This window comes from Callorhinus ursinus, unplaced genomic scaffold, assembly GCF_003265705.2.
Source record: "Callorhinus ursinus isolate GAN/ISIS: 27379988/994484 unplaced genomic scaffold, GSC_fseal_2.0 scaffold54, whole genome shotgun sequence".
NCBI classification, from domain to species: domain Eukaryota; kingdom Metazoa; phylum Chordata; class Mammalia; order Carnivora; family Otariidae; genus Callorhinus; species Callorhinus ursinus.
The window spans coordinates 17,458,439-17,475,837 of NW_027397116.1; the positions used below are offsets into that span (position 1 = coordinate 17,458,439).

The 17,399-nt window shown below is 34.0% G+C and overlaps 1 long non-coding RNA gene across 1 annotated transcript; it reads right to left on the reverse strand.

The window, feature by feature from the left end:
* Positions 1 to 15,077: 15,077 nt before the first annotated feature.
* Positions 15,078 to 16,922, reverse strand: LOC141371048 (uncharacterized). The gene is made up of 3 exons (XR_012375659.1): positions 16,795 to 16,922; positions 15,943 to 16,123; positions 15,078 to 15,346 (listed from the first exon to the last, which is right to left on the reverse strand). It is a non-coding gene; the product is annotated as an uncharacterized lncRNA (long non-coding RNA).
* Positions 16,923 to 17,399: the final 477 nt, after the last annotated feature.

Sequence of the window (17,399 nt, forward strand, 5' to 3'; positions counted from 1 at the left end):
TTTGTACTCAAAGTTAAACTTACTGTTTTGCTATTGTATTTTTTCACCAATAAAATCTAGCTCTTCATATTTATATGGATTTTCCCTCTCTTATTAGTAAATAATATGTACATCTCTTGAGATGAATAAATATGAATTATTTTCTCTATTTTTGAAATTTTCATGACTGAGAGTGCACACTGCACATATAAATAACTTCTTATTCACATATATGTGTGTGTGTGTGTGTGTGTGTGTACACACACATATATATATTCCATGACTACAATTTAAAGTTTTATTTTGACTCTTATGTTGGGTAATTTAAGCATGAGTTCATAAAGATGATTCATCTAAACACACAGGAATTCAGTGGGATATTTGTATCACTAAGAAGGAATTAGAATTATTCTTCATGTGTATGTAATTTCCCAAGAGAGTGGGAAGTAGAGTGAATAGCATTCCATGACTTAAGAATTCTTTGGAGTGGCTGAAGAAAGAGTGTAACTTTAAAGAATAGAAGAATTATTTCTTGCCCTATAAAATTACAAAGGAAAGAAAAATTACTGCCTACAGTGCTGATTTTCTCATACTGGCTCTGGAGCAAACAACCACAGGAACAAGAAAATTGGGTAGTTTTACAATTTAATAGACCCAATTCATCAATTAAACACCTTGGCAAAAGAATAGTTGCATATTTTTTTTTAAACTCAAAGTCATAGGCAGTGATTCTCTGCCCTTCAGAAAATTTGAGATATCAAAGAAAACAATATCTGTCCACTTTTAGAAAATACTGCTCTGTGTCTGAGTTAAACCGCAGAACAAAAATGTCCCAAAAGCAGTTTGTAATACTAATACGGATACATTTTGTGAAGTTTTTAAAAAACAGCTCAAACATACAAATGATATAGAAGATAGTTTTACCTTTATCAAATAATTTGTTCATATTTTGCAAGCATACTTAAAATATAAATTGATATTTTTGTCCTTTGTGATTATTTTCTGCCGGATAACTTCCTTAAGTAATTGAACAAATCTGTTAGATATTTGCTTTTTCATCTGTCTTTTCTTCTCAGTTCTCTTTTAGATGCTCTTGATCCAATCACACATCGTGCCTAAACTGCTGATGATTTCACTGTGACCTCGAAATCGATACTTTCTCATTTCTAATCCGTGTAATCTATTTCACCAAAATTGTCAGTTCTGAAGAGTTTGGATATAAAATCCCCATTTACAGGTTTATAACTCTTGCCCAGGCATAATTACTCGCAGTACCGTGTTTCATTCTGAAAGTACCATGATTCTCAGTTTTGTTGATTAATTATATAGTCGCCCTAATTCATAAGCAAGGATGTCACTCTCAAACCAGACTCCTGAAATTCTGCCACATTTTTTTCATACTTAATTTCATTTCATAATACAAATTTCATACATAATCATACAATGATAGTCAAAACTAGAGTTTTGTCTTGTTTGTTTGTTTTTGTACCTACCATTGTTCTGTGAAAAATACTTGGATCACTCGGACTTCATACTATTTTCCATTTTCTAGTATTTGTTGTAGAGTATTCAACAAAACTAGATCTCCATTCTCCATTTTTAAAGGACTGTTTATTCACTAAACAGTCATTAAAATTTACCTCATTTATAGCTCTTGATTTTCTAGAGTAGGTATCCAAGAGTGTGATGGCTAAGAACTCATCTGATCTTATCACTGCTTTTCACCTCCATGGTGGTTTCAAATCAGCCTGTACTACTGTGACACATCTCTCAGATTTCTTTTAGAGTAGGTACATTATTATCTTAAATTTTATGTAAAAGAAGTTTTTTTCAAATATAAAAACTAGAGAGGATAATAAAAATAACCATATTCCTGTCATCCAGAATTATTTTAACAATATTTATATTTCCTTCAAATAACTGTTTAAATGGATAAAGTAAGATATTATGGATACATTTGAAGTGATCTTTGACCATTATTTCTAATTATTTCCATTTCATCCTCTCCTCAAAAAATCTTCTATCTTCTCTTCAAACAAACAAACAAAAAAAACAACTAAAATAAATTTGGGGTATATCCTCCCAATCATATTTATTCTTTTAATTTTTAAAATATTTTATTTATTTATTTGACAGAGAGAGAGAGAGCACAAGCAGGGGGAGCAGCAGAGGGAGAGGGAGAAGCAGGCTCCCCGCTGAGCAGGGAGCCCGATGAGGGGCTCGATCCCAGGACCCTGGGATCATGACCTGAGCCAAAGGCAGACACTTAACCGACTGAGCCACCCAGGGGCCCCCCCAATCATATTTTTAACATTCCATATTTGTATCTATGCAGAATATGTAATATTATGTAACTGCATTTTTATGATGGTTTTCAAAATACAGTTGAGGAAATGTGCCCCTTTTTACTCACAATTTAATTTTTGAGCTGTAACTTTATTTAGTGTTGGGCTGGAACTTGCTAGGATCGACTTGAAAAAGCTCATTACTGCCTTTTCACATCAGTAGCTTGAAATCAGCCATAGTGGGAGTATTTACAACATGCAAATTGTCAAACAATACAAACTGGGACTTTTTTATCAGATAGATTATAAACACGATATTTCTAATCCACCTCATTTTCCATTTAACTGTTATATTTTATCTTTTATAAATATACCAAAATTAAATCAGTTATTACCTTATTAATGGAACTTCATGATCTTTCCTTCCCCCCCCCTTTCTCTCTCTCTCTTTCTATTTTGCTATTATATGCAATGTACACCATGAACATATCCCCTGGGACCATGTACGGCAAGGGGAATCACTGAGTTCTAGAGTGTGCTTCCTTGGGTTTTGGTATGACTGTAGATAAAGCAGTGTCAATACCCTAGCTCTCATTTCTCCCATCCTTGACAAAACATGACACTTTCATGCTTAACTGTATTCTGCTAGTCTCATGGATCAAACATGGTATTATTTTTGTTTCATTCTATTTCCCTGACAATAATAAGGTTGATCTCCTCTTCATTTACTTATTTTAAATGTTTTTCCTCTGTTGCATGTAAGAAGAAAAAAACTTTCATAGTGTCAAAATAGTTTCATTTTCTTTAAGCATATACAAGTTAACTCTCACCCTCCAAGTCGGAATGGCTTGAAATCAAGAAATGTTTTTAGTATGGTTTTGTTAAGCATGCTTTTAGTTTTGTTTGTTTTTCATTAGGAGACAGTGTTAGTTCATGAAAGTGCTATTCTTCACTACTTACACAATACCATCACGATTATTTATCCCTTCATGGTTCACTTATTCATTCAATGAATATTTAATGAGCACTTTCTACACCAGGCACTATCTTAGATGTTGGGGATCTGATCGAGAACAACAATAACACATTTTTTTAAAAAGGAAATTTCTGAATGGAGTTTCCAATCTTGCGATGGAAGTCAATCTGTAAGTAAGATGTATAAAGAAAACACATTGTATCCTAAATAGTGGTGAGAACTTTAAGAGAAACAAAACAGGAACAAAGGTTTTGGGGATGGCTGCAATTTGAGCGGCCAGGGAATATGTCACAATGAAAGTGACAATTGAATAAAGCCTGGGAGGATGAGACGGAGCAAATTATCTACATGAGGTAGTACCTGCTAGTAAGAATGATCAGCAAGTTCAAAGGCACTGTGCACAAAATCTGTTTTTAGAATTTCAGCAATGATAGTACAATAACTCTCTTTTGAGGAAAAAAGTTAAAAATATGTCCTAAAAAACAAGTGCAATTCTCCTGAGAGATCAAAAACCTCACCGTGAGAAGGATATACATTTATTCATCATTACTATGAACATATTTGGGAAAAATAGAAATTCCTGTGTGCCATGCCTGTACTCCTACTTCATGCTGTTTTGCCAATAGATTATTCCTCTACATGTCTGAAGGATAAGGATACCAAGGAAATACAACTTGCCTGATTAGGTACCTAGGAGACTCAGCATTCAATCCTCCTTGCTTCTAACTCTGCTGTGGATGTGTACTTTTATTTAGCAAAGCCCTAAGTGCATCTGGTCATTGAGAGTATGTGTGAAAAATGTGATTAGGACTAGAGTTCTTTGGGCAGTTGGCTTTTTTCTTTCTACCTCCTCTTTTTCAGATGTATGACTCCATTTCTACCAAGAAAATGTGATTAAGATACTCCTATTGTTGCTTGGAGCTACTTAACGGTCTACTGGCCTTCATCTCTGCATCACCTCTAGCTGAACAAAGTAACCACTAACAGCTAACATCAAGACCTTCCAAGTGCCTGGTGTCACACTTTCCAACACACCGCCTTGACCCTAAATACACCATTCCTCCATACCCTGAAATGCAGTCTGTTAGACACATCTAATTTTCGTAACATGGTCCTATTTTTGCCTTCCTTAGGTCAGATATAAGATATTATACCTTCTTCCAATAAATTTTAAGGTCTTCTTTATACATCTAAAGAAGAATACTTAAAAAGAATTTTCATCACTTCCCCAAACTATTATGAATTCTCTTAAAATTTTCCCCTCATATTAAATTCCCTGCTTAATATAAGAAAATTATTAGGAAAAAATAGTCTGAAATTAATATTTCCCTTTAAAACAGAACATTTATCATATATATTATTAATTCACTATTTCACATGATACTGATGGTTATAAAATACTAATTCTAGTTTTATATGTGTGTGCACACACACCCATATTTGAGGGGTTTCTACTGATTCAAATTGAAAGTAACATATAATGTTTTCTTTCAAAATCATTTAGAATAATAAAATAAAGGGTGCTTGGGCGGCTCAGTCAGTTAAGCGTCTGCCTCCGGCTCAGGTATTGATCCCAGGGTGCTGGGATGAGTGGCATATTGGGCTCCCTGCTCCGCAGGGAGTCTGCTTCTCCCCCTGCCCCTCCCCCTACTTGTTCTCTCAATCTCTCTCTCGCTCTCTCTCTCTCAAATAAATAAAATCTAAAAAAAAGAATAATGAAATAAATTACAGTAAAATATAATCCAAATAATTGTATGATGTTTTCTCAGTTTACTTTAAAATAGGTGAGGATTAATGAGAGTTATTTCTTCCATGCTCTATTGGTAGCATGATAAAATCAACTGTGTGACGGCTTTATTTTAGAGGCAACAAGATGAATATTAAGGATTGAACCATTGGACGTAGGCCACTGTTATTTATAGGTTATTATGCAAATCACAATTCAGCTTTAGATGTTATAGAACACTGTATTAGTAAATGAGTCCCTTCCTTACTCTATATGAAAGTTCTAACCTAATTTACTTTCATTGACTACAAAAATTCATAGAAATGTCTGTAAATTCAACACAAAATTAAAGTTCAGAGTACTAAGTGCTGCTATTTGCATGCCAGGACCCATTCCCCCTTATTCTGTGCTAATAAAGCCATGGATTTGCTTATGGCTGTAATTTTTACATCTAAAAATACTCATCTTTCTATTCCCTGGCATCTATAGAAGACTCTATGATACAGTGTAGCAAGTTAGTTCACACAGAATTCCCCTGAAAGATTCTTGCCTTTTAAAAGCAAAAACTTCATAAGGGAAAGACTTAGCCTTTGGCCCACCTTACCCCACCTTCTTTTCTCAAGTAGATCTTAGATCTGTTACAATGCTTTATTGTATGATTATGTTGGTTATGTTGTTAAAATTTTAATTTACATGTGTTACAGGAACTTGGATGATGTTTATGAGGTTGAGTTGATAAAATATAAATAAGTAACATTTCATATTTCAAAAACATAAATATTAAATCATCAATAATAAAATACCTGTTTAACAATATTTCTAGTGATGATAAATGGCAAATACGTACGGAACAAAACAGGCATGTAGCAAATACTAATTATTATATTGATTATTTGGTTTTTTTTTTTAAAGATTTTATTTATTTATTTGACAGAGAGAGAGACAGCGAGAGCAGGAACACAAGCAGGGGGAGTGGGAGAGGGAGAAGCAGGCTTCCCACGGAACAGGGAGCCCGATGTGGGACTCAAACCCAGGACCCTGGGATCATGACCTGAGCCGAAGGCAGATGCTTAACGACTGAGCCACCCAGGCACCCTATATTGATTATTTGTAACAAAATTTATAAATATGTGTTTAATGACTATGATAGTCCTTCATGTAATCAAATTTTTCCATAGTACATATGGAGCTGTACTCTGCAAACTAGTGTCCCACTAGGTCTGAAGAAGAACTTTAGTAAGAGAAACATACCAGGTATATTTGTGGTTCAGCATGAAACCTACGAAATTCTGATACTAATCAGTTTTCTCAATGCTAGATACTACAAGGTAGAAATTTAACTCATTTGCAAATGTATCATTTTTGTCATTTATACTTTGTGTTTAACAATATTTTTTACTGAGATATAACTGACATATTAGTTTCTGGTGTATAACATACTGATTTGACATTTGTATATATTGAAGAATGATCACCACAATAATTCTAGTTAACATTCATCACCATACATAGTTACATATTTTTTCTTGTAATGAAAACTTTTGAGATGTACTGTCTTAGCAAATTCCAAATATATAATACAGTATTATTAACTATAGTCACCATGCTGTGCATTATATCCCAGGACTTAATTTTTTTTTTATTTTATTTATTTATTTGACAGAGAAAGACACAGCGAGAGAGGGAACACAAGCAGGGGGAGTGGGAGAGGGAGAAGCAGACTCCTCACTGAGCAGGGAGCCTGATGCCGGGCTCGATCCCAGGACCCCGGGATCATGACCTGAGCCCAAGGCAGATGCTTAATGACTGAGCCACCTGCAATTATTCAGTTTAACATGAGATAGTAAGATTAGGCTTTTTTGTTAGATTTTAAGTTCTACAGGAGAAAAATACGTAATTGAATAAATATATTCAATACTAATAATTCAATCTTATTATCCAACTACTTATATGAATAACATAGCCACTATAATTCAATATATATTATTAATTGAATATAATGTGAATGGAGTGCATATGAAATCATATATTTCATAATGCTTACTTTATTTTAGTTTTAAAAATAAACATAATAAAGTAAAAAAAATAGAAAAAAATAAACATGAATTATATTAATCAATAGGCATGTTTTGAATGTATGCAGCAGTAATACTGCTGTGGTTCTGGATGTGAAATATAGCCCTTCTTTGATAGCAAATAACCTGGTTTATGAGATTAAAAACATGCACTACAGATAATGAAAAAGCAATATAAGTCAGTATATAACTTTGCAATTTTGTATGCAGTAGAATGTTGATTGCGTATTATGTATTAGTATCTTTCTGGGTTTTGAGGTAACATCAAATAAAGGTCAGAGTCAGCCATCAAGAAGCTTAGAGACTAAAAAGAGGAAGATAGTAGTCAAGCAGATTCAGAATGCTGAGTTACAGAGAATTGGCGAAGGTAAGTGCTGGCTGGAAAGGGAACATAGGAAGGGCCCTGTCACTAGAGGAATTTGAGGGGGGGAAGGTTACGGAAGACTTCCCTGGGTAAGCATTAATCAGAACCAATATTTAAGCCAAAGAGGATTTCAATGAGCCCATGCAAAAAACTGGAGTTAAATATATATATAATTTCTACAGATCATAAATACATGAATACATGGTGCTCCATTCAATCATACCTTCTACACCTGTTTCTGACTTTTTATTAGATTTTAAGTTCTACAGGAGAAAAATACATAATTGAATAAATATATTCAATACTAATAATTCAATTTTATTATTCAGCTACTTATATGAATAACATAGCCACTATAATTACATGGCTTGGGAAAGACACTTGAACATTTGAAACTGAATCTACTCATTTAAAAATGATTAGATTAAGTTATGGCTTCACTCCCTTCCAGGCTTTTAGTTGTTCACTTTTCTATTAACAAGAAGAAAGAAAATGGATATTAGGACTCATGAAATTAATTTTAGCTTTATATTGACCTCAGATAACCTGAAATAACCATAATGAAAGTTTTCTCTTCTGACTAGTCCTTAACCAGTTCTGCATCTACCTCTTAAGCTCTAATCAAAAAGCTGTCTCTTTGTGATACCTTCCCTCATCCCAAAGGCAGAGATAATGATCCTATCCTTGAGTCTGTGTAGGTTTAGCTCACACTTCTTGTAAGACATTTCTCAAATTCTCCCTGGTATGATAGTTATTTTTGTACAGGTCTTTCTCTCGTCCCCCAAAGGAGATTGGGCACCCCTCCTGAGTAAATTACTAAGGGCCTGATTCATCTTTACATCTTGCTGAAAAAAATACCCCTAAATAAGTGTGTAGAAGAATAAATTGCTAACCACTTATACTCACTTCTTAATATACTTATATTTAATCTTCTAACAAGTTAATTATGAGGCATATCTGTTGATACAATATAACTAAAATAGAAAAGACAACACTTGTTCAATTAATGATTTAATAAGATTGGCTAGTGCCATTTTGAAAAACGTTTTTATTATAGATTTTTAAAATGATCAAGATACTGGATGAAACATGTTCAAGTAATAGTGTAATTAGCTAACTTGCATTTGATAGAACACATATTTGATATCGTTTCTCCAGTACTTCTTTAGATTAATTTTTCTCATATTGATGCATGTTAGTAATTCAAGTCAGTTGTGTTATTACTGCCTTGCTTCCAGTAAAACTCTAGAGGTTGCATGAATATAGATTGAGTGAATATAATTTTAAATCATTATGTGTGTCATATTAAAAAGCAGCGGATAAGAGGAAAATGTTGATAATTGTACTCCACCCATTACAAAATTTAAATTGATTTGCCTTCAATGTGAGGGCTAAAAGCATATTCAGTGTATTAAAAAGCACGAATCTATAGTCTATTGTTCAGCACACTGTTATTACTACTAGTACATCATTTTCCCTTCAGACTTTCACTGCAGAAAGTTCTAAGAAAATGATTGCAATCAATCTTTTAATAACTTAGTGTAGTTCTAAAATCTAATATCCATAGCCAAAGGAAAGATAGTTAGTCCTTCTTTGCCTCAATTTCCTTATGTAAAAAGATAACAATTTTACCTAGATCACTAATTCAAAAACTTCTTTCTTTCTGTTTTACCTCCCAGAGTTATACCCAAACCTTCACATCCAGAAGTGCCTACTGGTGGAGAAGAAAAGAGAGCTGAAAGAATAGTAATTTACTACCCTCCTAACCTTGTCCATATCAAACCAAGAAGCTCTCCATACTTCTATTTCATTGTAAGTCAGGATAAGATTTATTGAGTACTAGTTTCTCTGGTAAGAAAAAAAAAAAGAAATAAAAAGAGGAAAGGAGAATGGTAATTTAAACCACTGAAAAAGAATCATATCCAGATTTAAGATATTATTATTTAATTAATAACAAATTAGCAATTTGAGTTTTGTTGATATTTTCCAAACAAATGATTAAGATAACAAGTTACTCATTTTATATATAATTAAGGATTCTTTATATCATAAAAGTATATTTTTTAATTCAGTACTTTGATTTTTCAGTAATAAAAATGTATTTTATATTTCATTTTTAAAAAAGAGTAAACAAAAATACATTGTCTTTGTTTTGGGTATTTTATATATTGCCCCGGGATGTTAATTACAAGAATTAGCCTGCCGGTGAAACTGGGTAACATTTCACATTAATAATTTTGGTCCCATCAGCTTTATCCATTGTTGTCTTTTTTTTTTTTTTTGGCACAGAATAGGGAATTTATACAGTGTTATTCAGTATTTAACTGTGATTCTTAAAAAGTAATTTTATGCCTATAGCCATTTCCCCCCACTCAATTTTCCAAAAAGAAACACATATATAAACACACACATCAACACTTTTATTCTTCTTCTGTATGTATGAATTTTTTTTTTGATCCTTTGAAGCTATTTTTAGGCAGAAACTGGGGAAAAGTAGTGGGGAAAAGGAGAGAAAACATGGAAAACTGGTAGCATTTTATCACTCTCCTCTTTCCTCATTTTGATCTTCTTAACATAGGAATTTCTTGGATCCCTGATGTTTGAAAACAGTTGGATGCCTACATAGGTTGCCAGTGTGTTAACACTGTGTTTGGCTGCTTTAAGGGAAGCAAAGTACAGGACATGGTATCCAATCTAAAACATTAACTGGGTCTTAGGAGTATATCTGACTCTCTATTCTGATTATTTGACTTGTTCGATAGGTAGGGAAGGGTAGAGAAGAGCTGTCTGCCTTTAACAGGTGGGACCACACCTACCTCACTTTGAACCTCTCAAGTATATACTTGCATCTTAAATCTGAAGACAATTATATCCTGACAGTTTTCTAAGTTTACCTTCTTTCCTTTTTAATACATTATTCAACAGTCAGATTTCAAATGATTTTTCATAGTTGCAACATAGTCCAATATTTATTCATAGTTGTTAATCACTCCAATGCAAACAGTAGTATGCCTGAAATGTCCATTTTACCTATTCTCTTGTTAGGCATGCTAATAATTCCTTTATTAAAACACATGTCCCCAGACCACTAGTGATATTGTATGGATTTTATGTATCAATTCCTCACATGAACTCCTCCTATGAGTCAGTTTTATAAAGATACCAGGATTTAAGATATTTAATCCTAAGCAGCCTTAATGTAGAGGTCTACATTAATAGTATTATTTCTCTGCAATACATGGTATTGACCCTTCCAGTATATGCAAATTTTCTATGTGCCTGAACATGGTACTTTTGGAGAATTTCTCTGAATCTTAGAGTAATTCATTGATCCTTCTCCCCACCCCAAACCATTATGTAGCCATGGTCAACAGACTTAAATAGAAGTCATGAGGTAATCTGAAATAATGAAACACTAACCATCTTGCCTTTAAAGATGACAGTGATTGCTTAAGGTCCTAGGTGTCAATGGGCTTGGAAGTTAAAATAATCTAACAAAAAAACCTAAAAAACAAACAAAAAACCCATTCTAGTCCAAAATATATTGTTTGCATATCTCCAGACTTTTCAGAGGTACTGTAGTAACCACCACATAGTCCCAGTGTTATTTTTTCCTTCTAATTTTTATGCCATTGCTATATAGAGTAAAATTATTTAACAAAGCCTCTTCCGCCTTACCCATAGAAAAAAGAGGTTATTCTCTATTAAGCATAAAATTTCTAAAGACAATTCCAAATCCATAAAATTTCTGAATGGTAGATTCAAATAATTTAGTATTTGAATGACATGGATATATATGCTTACGTATACAAATAAACATATATATAAAAATATGTATGTGTATATGTTAATATATACGTATATGCTAATAAGTTATATACTTATTATCTGTTATTTCATGATCTGAATCAGTATTATTATTATTACTTTAGCGGAGTGAATAAAAAAAGAGTGAATAAAAGGTGATTTATACAAGTTAAGCATTTACATTTTCAAATTATTGTTAAATTCTTATGGAAGGCTAAGAAGGCAAACATCATTCTTACTGATGTCCCACCACAATGCCTTTTGCAATTTGTCTTTGAGATCACTTCTATTTCCAAATAATATCTGTGGATTTCAAGAGGTACTTACTAAGAATCCGCTATGGCAGACCTAGATCTAAACTTACTACTTATTGCTGTCTCCTCCCCCAGACACTCATGTTATATGTTTTATCATACTCTTGTTTTCTATTAGTGAATCTTAGAAGTTTAGCTCTCTCTGTGTCTTGTCACATCTACTTTAGACATTATATCTTTATTAATTAATATTTAAGATTAAGAAGTTGAATGCCTCTACTTCTTCACTCTCTTTTTCCCGTCCTCTTCTTGATTCGAATGGGGCAGAATTTCTTTTATGCATTATCTTTTGTTTTATTATTATTTTTGAAAGATTTTATTTTATTTATTTATTCATGATAGACAGAGAGAGAGAGAGAGGCAGAGGCAGAGGGAGAAGCAAGTTCCCTGCTGAGCAGGGAGCCCGATGTGGGGCTTGACCCCGGGATCATGACGTCAGCCTAAGGCAGACGATTAACTGACTGCGCCACGCAGGCGCCCTATTATCTTTTGTTTTAATCCACCTCTTATCTAGGATTTAACAGTTAACGAGGAGTTGCCTCGAAATAGAGGAAAAACTTTGATTTGTGTTTCCCAAACTTACTCTAAAACCATAAAATTTTATTTCTGCAATCTCCTTGGTGATACAGATAAGTATATTAGAGACCAGGTGCTGAATACAACATAATTTGGGGGTAGGAGAGCAAATAAATAGAATACATTAGAAGTATATTAGAGACCAGGTGCTGAATACAACATAATTTGGGGGTAGGAGAGCAAATAAATAGAATACATTAATTTATTATTTCCCTACTTACATCAATATTAAACTTTCCTTGGATTTGTGCAATTGCTTTGTAAGAGGGATGGAAGCAAGGGAGAGGGCATCTCTGGAAATGGGTCACAAGGTTGAAGCATTTCCAGAATTTGTTGAACTCCAAACCTGAGGAGCAGTGCATTGGAACATTTACTGAAATTTTTTACTTCAGCTTTAAATATACAGTGTTAGAAAATGTATTTTCTATAATTATAACTAATATATAGTGGAATATAAATCCCACTTGGGAACCTAATAAATTCTAATGAACTTAGTGACAATGTTTACTCTCTGCAAGTTTAGATTAAGAAATGGAGGAAGATGTTCTTTCAACCCCTATAACTTCATTTCAGTAATATCATTTCTCATATTGACCCTAAAATATTGTCTCTTTATGTGCTACAGTTTTCTTTTTCTCTGTTTTTTAGAAAATCATTTAGTCTTCATGATCCTTACCAGGATTAGATTTTGTATACCAATATATCAAATTTTATATTTCCCAAATATAAAATGTTGAATGGTAAACTGATCATAATATCATCATGTGTTTTCAATGTAAATGTTAAATTTATATATACTTTATGTACAAATTTGATATAAATGGGATATCGGTTATGAATCATTTTAAGGTCAATATTGTATTATGCAATTTTAAATTATACTCCAGTAATGTGGTCTACTGGAATTATTGGAATAGGGTAATAGGTCAGAGAGTATTTCTTGGTATGAGAAAGAGCCTCTACTGTATTTTAAATCACTTTGGAATGGGGGAAAAAAAACACAATTCAAAGTGCATTTTCTTCTAAGACTTCTATCTCATGTTTGCATAAGAAGAAAATGAATTTTCTATTAATAACAGGATCATTGAACAGCAGTGCCTAAAGACAATAACAGCCAGCACTTCACTTCCTCCATTTTAGTAATTGTAGACAGATGGATACCAACAAACAAGCAAATGGAGCTAGCTAATTAATAAGCATATTGTTCTGAACATCAGACTGTATGTTTAATAAAGTCCATCATTCATTTATTCATATACTAAATATTTACCCCCTAATGTTGGTCAGGCAATATGCTAGGTACTAAAATGAATAAAGATGGGGTAATGCAGTATGGTGGAAAGACAGATACATATAAAATAATCATGCAAATAAAGGCAAAATAGATATCTGAACAATGTTACAGATGACAGTAATAAGGTATCATGAGATTTTAATAAATAACCAAAGAGATATTATATGATGTACTTAGCCAAAGGTATCAGAAAGAACCCTGCAAAATCCAATAGCCTAATGTATTTCATTCCTTAAATATGGTAATAGCTATGTTTATTTGCCTTTAGTTTGTTATTTCACCAAGCCAAGTTCATTTGAGAAATAAAGATAATTCAAAATACACATAATGCATCAAGTATCACAATGGAGATAAAGCTTCTCCACTGGTGGAGTTCAGACACATGGCACACATACTTGCAAACTGATTGTCATGTTGGTGGAAATCTATCTTCATGAAAAAAACTTTGATCCCCAAACAAAGCTTTTGTTATCTCAGGATAATAATGATTCTAAATGCAATGCCATTCAAATTCGTTTTCAGGCTAAATCTTTAAAGGTATATACACAACTGCTGGAAGGCAGAGAAGTATGACAAACAGAAAGAAGAATTCCACTAATAACTAGGAAACACGGGAGACCAAATGACATTTTACGAGCCCGTGCCATACAAATCCAGGGGAGAAAATGACACCATAATTTTTTTAGTTATTAGAGAAATTTTAACTATAATATTAATATAGAGATCTATTACAATTTTTTATTGAAATTGTTTTATAAACCACCTTAACTAGCTCCTAATCCCTTCTCCAAACTTGCATCTCCTCCTGAATTTCCCAGCAAATTGAGTTGTCCCACTATTAATTACAGCAATTCAAAACTTGGGCTTCATATTTTACTTTTCCTTCTTTTTGTTAGTCGAATATTGACTAATTCACTGATTAAGATTCTACCTCCTTACATTCCTTTAAATACCATACAATTTTGGGGGCACCTGTGTGGCTCAGTCAATTAAGCATCTGCCTTGCCTCAGGTCATGATTTCAGGGTCCTGGGATGACACCCCTCTCCGAGCTCCCTGTGTTCCCTTCTCAGAGGGAGGTCTACTTCTCTCTCTCCCTGTCCCCACCCCGTGCTCATGCTCTCTCTCTCTCAAAATAAAAGTAAAATAAAATCTTTTAAAAACAAATACATACATACATACATACATACCATACCATACTATTTTTAAATATTCTATTTCACTTCTGGAATTTTCACCAAACTCAGTACTTCCCCAACTATCTGTGGTGAAGATTAGTCAACCCCTCCCCAATTCAATGTGGAAAAATAATTTTGTAAAATTCAATAAATATAAACACTAGAAAAATAAAGTACAAATTACAAAGACATAAAATGCAAATTCTATTTTTATTAGATGCAAGAGAGAAAATCACATCACAGTAAATATATTCAGGACAAATATGAGAAGAAGGAAGTATTAACACTTTATAAACACTTTATAATTGTTCATTTTTTAACTGTAACGCAAAATGAGGCAAGTGTTGCCATATTTTCAAAATTCATCTTTAATCTTCCATCCAGCTTCAATAATGTTTCTGTTAGGGGTATGAGAGTGTGTTGCATGAATGAAGGTCTCGGTCTTTCGATTCCCTACAAGAAAATATGCGTGGGGATCTGCTCTGAAATAAAGACCGCCAGAAGGAAAGTAGCAAGCACAAAGCAGTTTATTAAAGCGAAAGTACACTCTCAAGGTGGGAGAACAGGCAGGTTCCCAAAGTGGAACCAGCCCTAGGTGGTTTTCTGACTGGATATTATTGGGTCTCTCTGGGCTGGGAGGAACTGTGTGGTGGTGTCTAAGGGAGGCCGCTTCCAATCATTTGGAAATCTCCTCCCACAGGTTGGGAGGGGGAGTATTTGACCCTACCAGGTTTGCACCCGAATCAGCCTTCCTCCATTGGGCGGTGCTGTACCTGCAACGCAAATGAATTATAATAAGCGTAGGTGTTACACTGGAGCGGAGGTAGAGGAGGAGAGCTTCGTTCTGCACCTGTGGCTCTAGATCTGTCAATCCCAAGATCTTGGAAGTCACAAGGTCAGGATGTTGTTCCAGCCGGCTTTTAATGGGTAGCTTACTTAGCACTAACCCCGCCTCCAGCTCCTGTCTCTCATTTCCCTTCAAGGACATCCATCTGTCTGTGGGGCATTCCTTCCACTGTTCCTGTCTAGCTTCTACCTAACATTTCCATCCAGTTGCAGCAACTTTTCATATATATATATATATATATATATAACCATAATTAAGTTTAAAGTAGCTTTCCATGAAAGAAATGAATACCAGATTTTATATACTTTTGAGTTACAGTTATCAAACTGACCTTTAGCCATTACAAATTAAAGCATGATCTTACTACTGGTATCTAGCAAAAATATCTTGCCACATGCAACTGTCAAATTGCTACAGAAGTTTCCAAATGATTACTCCCAATTTCTATGCTTATGCCCTCGCAATAACAAACCATTTGTGGACCAGCAATAATTTATGAATAATACTTTGAACAGCACTGACCTACAATACAACCTCAGCTTTTGTTTTTCGCTTTCTTCATTGTACTGTTTTGAGTGATTGGGTGATTATAAAACTGTAGTTAGAGTTTCCATTTCACTCCCCAACTTCAAATCAATCCTTAAGTGGCTCTGTAGAAGGTGGCATCTCTTGCACATGGATACAAAACTGGTAAAGTTTACTTCTGTTAAAAAAAGTTACAAATACAACACAAAGAGCATGCTTTAGTATATATCTCAGTGCCACTCCGGTTCTTGACAGTAAACACACCTGGGAATGTAGGTCAATTTCTTAAATAAAGACATCTTTAGATTGTGCTAGTTTTTTCCCCGGGAAGTGGGGACTGAAGCAGTCTTGCCATTAATGGTTATAAGTTCTCCATTATTATATGCCTGCTTTGATCAGCCAGATATTCTACATTCTTCCCTTCTTTTCTTATTTAGTGCTAAGTTCTGTTTCATTTTAATTCTTGTGTGCCTATTACTTACAGGAAATAAGGAGAGCATGGACTAAGGCTTTAGTGGTGGGACTCAATAAATGAAATCATTCAGCTGCCTTTGAACTAATTAGCATAAGCCATATTAAAATCCTTCCTCTTCATGATCGGTTAGGTACTGGAATTACCAAGTTTTTAAACTAAAACTTAGAGGAAGTTTAAACTTAGGTCAAATGTGTGATGCTTCCTTGGACTAACATTTATTCTTATTTTGGTGTTGAGGATAAATTATTGCAGACCTCTTACATCATTTTTGTGCTGGATAACTCCCATTTTTCCCATCAAGTCCCCTCTGTACACTTATATAAACCTGTTCTGGCTCCACAAAGCAGCCCACTAGGGACTGTGTAAATACATGCCTTCTGTGTTCCTTGTTATGTTTGTTCAGTGAAAGGAACCTGCAGGAGATGAGAAAGGAGACTGAGTTTGAATTCTTTCCCTGCTTATTATCTGCAATGTCACCATGTGCTGACTACATCGTATCCTGGTTTCTGCTAAGCAACCTTCTTACGGAACTTTCTTTTGTTCCATGTTCCAATAATTGTTTCCTACTCTTGCTCCTTCAGGCCTAAAGATGGTTAAAAAAAAGTCCTACTGTTAATAGTCCCAGATACCACATTTGCTCTTGAGGTTTCCCTATACTCTGCCAACAATGTGTACAAAACCCAATGCTCTATGAATTCCCCAATTTGATTCTGCCATCTACACCTCGGCAGGTTACTGCCTGACACAGAAATTAGTATGAGGAGTGATCTCAGGGCAAAAAAAAAAAAAAAAAAAAATCCCAAAATTAGATTATGTACTTGATTACATACATATTTTAAGTTCACAGAGATATATTCCTTATGACTTATCTATAATAAACAGTGCAGTGTTGGTCTAAGTATAGAAAAACAGACCCATAGAAAAGAGAATCAGGAATGACTGACATATAGACAGTAACCTGATTAATGACCAGGAGCCA